Below are 7081 nucleotides of genomic sequence, written 5' to 3' on the forward strand. Positions count from 1 at the left end.
GAAGCAATCATTAGCTACTGACTTAATTGGTTGTAGCTGCATTGTTAGATGCTTGCTGCTATAACTGCTTGTACTTTTGTATCATGCTTGAAGCTAAGAACTATTGCTGCTACTTTATGCCAAGGCTGTAAGTATGAGCACTCATGTAGATGATCTTGTATCACTTACACAATTCACATTTAGTTTGAGCAAAATAATTTGATGGTTACAATGGGGTAGAAGGGATATGAACCCTGGATGGCTTTGTTGGAAACAATAAGAGGGGCCAATTAAGCTACAAGGCTATTACCTAGTTTGAGCAAAATAATGGACAAAATGAGTGTTTTGTGTTAAGGACATATTTTGTGTAATTGGCTAATCCTTTGACAAAACGCACTTTACTTGTAATTGGGTAGATCTAGGATGTGTTTAATACTTCAAGGAACATATTGTTCAAATCTAGTATTAAAGCCATGAAGATTAGACCAAGAAACAAGTGAAAAAAAGGTGTTCAATAAAACTGGACAGATAGCTCGATACCTACGGACAGATAACTCGACAGCTGCTCGACACCGCCCGACAGTTGGCTATCAAGATTCTTAAGCTTTTTCTTATCACAATCTTGACACATTCTCAACAGTTGGTGGATCGATCGAGAAATCTTCTGTCCCCTCGATGGCTCCTCGATAGCTGTATCTATCGAAGTTGTTTAAAGCTCGACACCTCCTGATCGATCGAGGTATCTATCGAGGTTACGAAAATCAGAATTTTTAGATCTGATTTTTGGGCCAGGCTTATGTATTTGTGTAGAGTTTCTTTTCTCACAACCCTAGACCTGTATAAGGCTTATTTTAGAGGCCGTCACATAAGAGAATAAGAGGAGAACATAAGCAAAAGGTGATCGATGCCTTATTCTCTCTAAAAGAAGCTACTGCGTCTTTGCACCTTAGGGTTTTGTAACCAAGTGCTTCTTAATTTTCATTGTTGATGAAGTAAAGAATTTTGTAGCTAACATTCTTCTTCTAGTTGGTGATTAAGTCGAGTATTGGGATCCGCACAATTGGTTAGTCACATACTGGGATTCATGCATCAACAAAAAGGGTGGCGTTCATATATTGAAGAGTTCAAAGGTTCTAAAGCGGTAGAAGGTTTCTGCTATGAGTTCATCTACGGGAATTGTAGAGTTTAGGGACAAAGGTTTTGTACTAGATCTGAAATATCTCTTTACTATAGTGGATTGCTTTTCGGGAAGGTTTCCCCCTAGATTTTTGACTGTAAAACTGGTTGGTTTCATTGGTTTTCCTAAGTCACATATCTTATCTTATTTACTTTTCCACTGCATTCATTATTGACATAATATTGATGTTCGTTTGTTTCAACAAGTTTTATTCATAATAAATTTAATTATCAACTTAGGTTTAAAACTTGTTAATTATATCAACTGGGGTCTAAATTTTTCGACAAGTGGTATCAGAACGAGTTCACTCTGATTGGATTAATTTCCTGAGTGTGATTTATTGACCCCTGTTGTCATGGATAGAGGACAATCTTTATTTATACCTCCTTTATTTGATGGAACAAATTATGCGTATTGGAAAGTTCATATAAAAGTTTTTTTGCAGGCTCTAGGTGAACAGGTATGGTAAGCTGTTGAAGTTAGTTGGATTAAGCCAAAGGAAGCACCTGTGGATTAGGATGATGCAACAATTGTAGTTGCAAATTTCAATAGTAGGGCCTTGAATGCTTTGTTTTGGGGTGTACCAATGAGGAATTCAAGAAAGTATCATCCACTGAAGTTGCCAAGGAAGCATGGACCTTTCTTGAGACCACTTATGAAGGTACCAAGGTAGTAAAGACTATGAAGCTTTAACAACTCACTAGCAATTTTGAAAAAATAAGGATGGAGGAGGATGGACCTTTGATGAGTTCTATACTAAACTCAAGGATATCATAAATTCTACTTTCAATCTTGGAGAATCTATTGCAGAATCCAAAATTGTTAGGAAAATCCTTAGGTCCTTGCTTGAAAGATTTCATGCCAAGATCACTGCCATTAAAGAAGTAAAGGACATTGATCAAATTCCTTTGACTAAGCTTGTAGGGAACCTTCAAACCTATGAGATAGGATTAGGTTTAATGGGAAAATGTGGAAAGAGTAAAACTTAGCTCTTACAAGTATAGAGGAAGAGATTGAGGACTCTGAAGATGAAGATGATGATGAGGATGAGGATTTAGCCTTTATAACTGATGAGATTATCAAACTTCTTCAGTTTAAGAAAAAGGATAAGGGCAAACCTCCTAGGAAACCTAAATCCTCAAGGAAAGGCAAGAATGAGAAACCCCTTATCCAATACCATGAGTGCAAAGGTTTTGGTCATATGAGGATAGAGTGTCCAAACTACCTCATGAAAGAAAAGATGAAGGAGTCTAAAGATAAAGGGTTGGTTGCTACTTGGAGTGATACTGAGGATGACTCTTCTAATGAGTATGTGGATAAATGTCGTCATATTATGACCTTTGCTACCTCAATCGATAAAGTGATTGTGGAGAGTGCTAGTGATAGTAAGGATTCTTTTGATGATGAATTACCCATGAAGTTGACTATTCATGAAGCCTATGATAAGCTATGCACTGAATTCATAAAATCTGAAAAAACTTTTTATCTTTGTAGAAAAGAGCTTAATGAGGTAAAAACTGAAAAAACTGATCTGTTAGTCAAGCTAGATGAGACTACAAGGTTACTTGAGACTCTTATTATGGAGAATACCTCATTAGAAAAGAAGGTCAAGAATCTTGAGGTTGAGCTTAGTCAAGCTAGAACTCAAATACAAAGGATGTCTAGTGCAAAACTTGATGAGGTACTAAGTGCTCAAAAGTCTAGTTCTGATAAGACTGGCTTAGGATATGCTGTTTCCTCTTGCTCATCTTCTTCCACGGCTTCTAGATCAAGGACTATTTTTGTACCCTAATCTGAGAAAGGTAATAAAGGTATGAAATCCAAAACTGATTTGGCTAATTCTAAATCCTTTATTAGACCTTATGTTTGTCACTATTGTGGTGTTTCTAGACACATTTGTCCTAATTGCTTTAAGTTGTATCCTCATAAGTAATTGTCTAAACGGTCACAAGTTTCCTTTCAAGGACCTACACCTTTGTTTGGAGAGTTATTAAAAGCCTTGACCTTTTTAACTCAATTTTAGTAGAATTTTAATCTTTTATGTCCTTTAGTAGACATACTAGGACACATGCCTTTTCATCTTCACGGCCAAAGTGCTGTGTGGGTGAGAAAGAAGCCTAAGACTTAATTGTCTTTTCTGTTTGTCCTATGCTTTAATTCTTTCTATTTAAAGTAAGACTCTTTTTGCTTGATTTCTTATCTGTTTTTGCAATCATGCTTTCATGCATTTTTTTTTCATGCAATTATGTTGTTTCTCTATTTTTGTCTGGTTATTTAGTATTTATTTTGTTTTGTTTTCAAAATAAAAATAAAAAGAGAAAAATCAGAAAAATACAAAAACAGTGTGTGTTTTGTGTACATTGGTACTTGTGTACTTTGAATGGCCATTGAAACAAAATTTTCTAAACTTTGTATCATTTATACCTTAGATGAGCATCTCTATACACAATTAAGCAAGTGAGCTTTGTGGCTCTTGTTTGTGATGAGTAAGATTAAGTTATCTTTTAGACTTAATACTCATATCACTATTTTTGACGAATAGGACTAGAAAATCATAAGAGAAAGGCATAAATAATCATCTCACCACTGCTGCCCGCCAATCATGGATGACACCTGTATGCTTCGGCATAGAAAAAGTGCAGTGTCAATGACATCTGTATGCTTCGGCATAGTTGAAAGCTCGAAAATTTGTCAAAAACACATAAGCAGTTTAGACCCCCCCAAATTAAAGTTACAGTTTGATTAATTTTACACTAACTTAATACTAAGTGCGGAATAGTGTAAACACAAGCGTATAAGTAGGACAACTACTCTAATCCATATTTAAAGCAACACAGCAGTAAAAATGAAATGAACAAGAGTAGGAAGAGAGATGCAAACACAAATAACACCTAGACGTGTTATCGAAGAGGAAACCGAAGAACTTGGTGAAAAACCTCTCCGCCGCTCTCCAAGCGGAAATCGATCCGTTAGACAATCAGTTGGGATACATGGGTTAGCAAGAGACCCTCCAAGCCTAATCTACCCGATGTACCTAAGTCCTCTAAGCTCCTACTCCAATAAGGCTTCTCGGAACTGTGTCTTGTCTTAGTTCTCCGGATCCCACAACAAGCTCCGTGTTGCATTTGCCATCATCGACTTCTTCCAATGCTTCCCAGTAGCATCAAAACGTCACTTCACACTTTGAAAGGGTATGGTAAGTGTTTGGGCTATCAACCTCTCAATGGTATGGAAATGGAGAGGTAAGAGATGAGGAAATTTCCAAAACAAATGTGTAGAGGATTGTGGGTATAACAATCTCTAACTCTCAAGGTGTTTGGCTAGGGTTTTCTCTCAGAGACTCTCTTTTCAATTGTGGGTAATGTGGGTATAAATAATGTGGGTACAGAAAGTGTGATTCAGACTAGACAGGCTAGCAGAACAAAATGCCTTGCGGGTGTCTCGCGGGAAGGCCTTACCCGCGAGATACTCACGAGACACAGCTGTCTCCACCTGGCCTGACTCTTTGCATTCCAGTATGTGCCCTGCACATGTATAACTTCGTGGGAAGCTAAGTCACGAGATACCCGCGAGAAATCTTTAGTCTTTAAATGCTCGAGTCTTCACATTCTCTCTCTAACACACAATCCTTACAATGAAATCCCACAACAAATACAGGGTACAACATATTGAATATAATTACAATCAAATTTGGCACGGAATATAAGCCAACAAAACATATAGTTGTAAGTAATAACTTTACAATCTCCCCCTTTGGCTATTCCGTGACAAAACTCCTAAAATAGACTCTAGACTTAAACGTGAGTTTAGGAACATTGGTAAAACTTACTCACACCTAATCTAGAAACTGTGAAGCTCTTCAACCATAATGACAAGTATTTTCTGAAACACAACAACAACAAGTTCATGGTTATGTAGAAAACTTGTAATGAAAAATGGAACAAGCACAATGCGATCAAGCAAAATGGAATAAAGTACTAGACCATGGCTTGACCAAACACGCAATCACTATACAATAGTGATCACAATGCTCATTCACACAAGGAATTAACATCCGAACATGCAAGCTAATAAGCTCAATTACAAACTTTCATTTGTATGTCCAAGACTCAACCAATGCATAAAAACATATATGTATCTAGGAACAATCTTATAAGGGCACAAGAGTGAGGTACTTAAGACATAATAGCAATATCTTAAAAGTACAAAAGAAATGCTACAAAAGCATTGAGAGAATCACAAATTAAACAGAAATAAAACTGAGATTAAACCAGAGTATTTAAGTTTAAAACAAAAGTAGTAAAAACAGCAGTTATAAAAACTAAAATAAACAAAGGTAAAATGTTTATGAACCAATAACTAATGCTTATAAGTCTAAAACTATGCTCCCCCTAACACTGTGCAAGCTCTTCCTCAGCTCCTCCTCAAAAATTTCTCCCCCTTTGGACCGGAATGGCCAAAGAGGCTAACATTGATCTGACTCTGAATCTGATCCCTGCGTCATAGACAAGTCTTGTATCTATGAAGACAATGCAATGATTTGTCCTTGGAGGTATGCAAACTGGGTCATGGTGTGATGCACATGAGAATCAAGCACTGCAGACATCTGGTCCATTTTAGCTAGTAAGAGATCAAGTTTTCTCAAGCCTTGTGTTGGAGCAGAAGATGATGGCTGATCCGCGGCCTCTGGAGCAGAAGTGAACCTGTCAATCTCCTCCTCTATATCTCCACCCTCATCTTGCTCAACACGTGGTTGTGGTATGGTATGCACACCAGTCTTGGAGCCTTTGATGTGTGCTGTGCTCCTAGTCAATGTATGACCACCAGTTGGGTAGTGCCTTTGAACTACTATGAGGCCACTGGGAAGTTTGAGCTTTGATTTAGCAATCAAGCCCATAATCAGAAAGGGAAACGGCATTATAGTCCTTGAATTCTGCTTTGTAATGCTCTTATTCAAGACATGAATGATATGGCCACAAATGTCTATCTCCTTATGGGTAAAGAGATCATACATGAATATTGTTCTTGGAGCAAATTGTGTGGTGAGGTTGGTGATCGGATATAAATTATGAATCATCACATAACTTAGTGTCCTCATTTCCGGAGAAAATTTGATTGTGTTCATGGATGATTTCTTCGGTTCACCACCAAGAACTTTAAACATCTCAATAGTAGAGCCCAATCTGTCCTCATATGAAATTGTAATTGGCTGAGATGGAGGACGAACTTCCTAAAAATCTTGGATGATCTCTCTAGTAATCACAAATTCTTTGTGCCTTACCCAGTACTCGATCTGATCTCCGTCGACAGCTGCATTTGAGAAAAACTCCTTGATTATCTCAGAATAAACAACCCCAACTGGATTCAACAGCTTGGTCCAAGTTCTATCTTTGAACACTTTAGGGATGAATGTGTCCTCAAGAGTTTCTAACTGAACCACCCTCTCCATAATGATCATCTTGTCCTTGTAGCAGTCATTATACTTCATATTTGCTTTAGCAGACTTGAAATGATCAGAATTAGTGCGTGCACGCTTTGAGGATGATTTCTTGGAGGCTGCATACTTGGTGGGAGACATCTGCACATAGAGCAGACACAAAACAAGAGTACAAACACAAACCAGAACACAAAACTTGATTTGATTCAAGTTAGTTCCAAAACAAATGAGATTAAACTTAAAACAGAGCAAAATTAACTCTAAACAACATGCTAAACGCATAAAAACAAGAAAACACAAACACAATGCATGAAAATAAGTAACTAGTGTGTAAGTCTGTGTGCATGTGCTGATGCATAAGGGTGTAGCACCAGATGCATGAGGGGTGCCTAGGTGTGTGCCTAGTGTGTGCATGGCATGACATTGAGGCACAAAATGGGTAAAGTGTGTAAAACACGTAGCCATTGACTAAAGCATGAAAAGCATGA

The sequence above is a fragment of the Quercus suber genome, unplaced genomic scaffold, assembly GCF_002906115.3.
Source record: "Quercus suber isolate HL8 unplaced genomic scaffold, Cork oak 2.0 scaffold_429, whole genome shotgun sequence".
Taxonomy (NCBI): domain Eukaryota; kingdom Viridiplantae; phylum Streptophyta; class Magnoliopsida; order Fagales; family Fagaceae; genus Quercus; species Quercus suber.